Source organism: Engraulis encrasicolus, chromosome 3 (genome assembly GCF_034702125.1).
Source record: "Engraulis encrasicolus isolate BLACKSEA-1 chromosome 3, IST_EnEncr_1.0, whole genome shotgun sequence".
Classification (NCBI taxonomy): domain Eukaryota; kingdom Metazoa; phylum Chordata; class Actinopteri; order Clupeiformes; family Engraulidae; genus Engraulis; species Engraulis encrasicolus.
In genome coordinates this window covers 1,502,982-1,505,481 of record NC_085859.1, presented here as the reverse complement: position 1 = coordinate 1,505,481, position 2,500 = coordinate 1,502,982, and the positions used below count along the sequence as shown (strand labels likewise).

The 2,500-nt window shown below is 44.8% G+C and overlaps 1 long non-coding RNA gene across 1 annotated transcript; it reads right to left on the bottom strand.

The window, feature by feature from the left end:
* Positions 1-314: 314 nt before the first annotated feature.
* LOC134445574 (uncharacterized) lies at positions 315-2,404 on the bottom strand. The gene is made up of 2 exons (XR_010034296.1): positions 2,094-2,404; positions 315-2,002 (listed from the first exon to the last, which is right to left on the bottom strand). It is a non-coding gene; the product is annotated as an uncharacterized LOC134445574 (long non-coding RNA).
* Positions 2,405-2,500: the final 96 nt, after the last annotated feature.

Genomic DNA, 2,500 nt, shown 5'->3' with positions numbered 1-2,500 from the left:
CGTGTCTCACATGCCTCCAAGAAGTCAAGGGTTGTGTCCTCAAGTCATATGTGTGTGTGTGTGTGTGTGTGTGTGTGTGTGTGTGTGTAGTGTGTGTGTGTGTGTGTAAGATGAGAGGTGTGTGAGCGAGGATGTACAGTATGTGTTGCACCCTTACACATGAGAAGTGTATGGTTGAGGGTGTGTGTGTGTGTGTGTGTGTGTGTGTGTGTGTGTGTGTGTGTGTGTGTGTGTGTGTGTGTGTGTGTGTGTGTGTGTGTGTGTGTGTGTGAAATGTGAACGGAGGAAATAAAACATGTCCGATGACACGTGTGTGAATTTGCATCTGCAGCTTTAATGTCAGTTTGCCTTCAGTTCCCAATACACAAAAAACAAAAACACACAAAAAACAAACAAAAAATCAAAAGAAACTACGGTTACACTTTACTTGATGCTGGTGTCATATGCATGACATAACACGTGACAATCTTGGACGAGTGATAAACATGATGTCAATGTTTATGGTCATGAAAAGTTGACATTGTTTGGGCTGTCTTTACCATAACTGAATGTCATATAATGTTCATGACATTGACATAATGTTTATGACGCATACATGACTACCTTACGACACTGTTATGAAACTGTCATGCCATACCTGGGACACCAGCGTCAAGTAAAATGTTACCAATACTCCACAGTTCGCATCATCACAGCTGCTGCATTCCAAAGGAAAAGTCAAAGCATTCTGGGTAAAAACACAAAGCATTCTGGGTAAATCACGAGGGCCCCGCCCTCCAGGCAAACCTTTCAGTCTGTTATCCAATCAACATCAAATCTCAAAAAAACTAACAACGAAAAAGCAAGCATGATGATGTCTTTAAAAGAAAACAAATAACAAATACATGATAAAACATGATGGTGTGTATTTGCAAATACATGATAAAACATGATGGTGTGTCTTCGCAAATCAATTTCAAAGAATAACAACAAACAAAAACTTGACTGTGTTTGTGTGTGTGTATAATGTCTTGTCCTGGATATTGTCTTCAAAACAGCAGTGTGTATGTGTTTGTGTGCATGTGTGGGTTATGGGTGGGTGTGGGTGTGTATGTGTTTGTGTGTATGTGTGTGTGTGTGGGTTATGGGTGGGTGTGGGTGTGGGTGTGGGCACTGAGTGACCCAAAGGGGCCACCATAGTTTATCTTGCTGTTCGAGCTACACCTCGGCTTCACTCCATTCACAGTTACGCTACTCTGTTGTCTGATCTCCTATTTTAGCTCTTGAGCTCCTACTCTCGTCACATGACCTGAGCTCCTACTCTCGTCACATGACCTGAGCTCTTCCTCGTCACATGACCTGAGCTCTTCCTCGTCACATGACCTGAGCTCTTCCTCGTCACATGACCTGAGCTCCTACTCGTCTACGTGTATCAAGAAACTTCACTGCGGAGCTTCTGGTTTTGGAGCTTCTGGTTTCTACACTCCAGAGGTTGAGGAGGTTTTGGGGGCCACGGATGGTGTAACATGAAAGCTGTAGGCACATCACAGAAAACAAATACGCAAAAACAGAACATACCAAAAAAACAAAAAAGACAATAAAAAAACGAAATAAAGAAGCAACAAGCGAAACAAAACCAAAAGAGCAGGCCTCACCTTGTACTGTAGCTATCGCTAATCAGCCTGTATGACCCAAGAGCAGCTATCGCTAATCAGCCCATATGACCCAAGAGTAGCTATCAGAGTTGCTATCAAGAGTAGCTGTTCAGCCTGTGCTTATAGCTATGATCACTAGATACTGTGTTGAGCACTAGATAGATACTGTGTTTTATATAGAAACGAGTGGCTGAAGTCAGATGGCCGCCATGTTTGGCCGGTATATTACTGCCATCAATCAGACACGAGGCGATACGCACATTACCCTGTAGGTGGCGCTAACACAACATCTATGAGAAACATACCACACCGTGGGCAGCTGTGGTCTAATGGAAATCAGATCAGAGGGCTGCAGGTTCGAAACCCACCTTTACCGCTCCCTACCGCACTCCACGAGGCTGACTTCTAATGGATAGGGAAATGGCCTTCAGATCAGAGGGCTGCAGGTTCGAAACCCACCTTTACCTCTGCCCTTGAGCGAGGCTAACGAGGCTGACTTCTAATGGATAAGGAAATGGCCTTAAGATCAGATACCGCACTCCGCACAGGTGCCCTTGAGCGAGGCTAACTTCAAGGCTAACTAGCTGACCAAAGAGTAGCTATCGCTAACTAGCTGACCAAAGAGTAGCTATCGCTAACGAGGCTGACTTCAAGGCTAACTAGATGACCAAAGAGAAGCCATCGCTAGCTAGCTGACCAAAGGGTAGCCGTCACTAGCTAGCTGGTCAAAGAGTAGCCATCGCTAACTAGCTGACCAAAGAGTAGCTATCGCTAACGAGGCTGACTTTTAATGGATAAGGAAATGGCCTTCAGATCAGATACCGCACTCCGCACAGGTGCCCTTGAGCGAGGCTAACTTCAAGGCT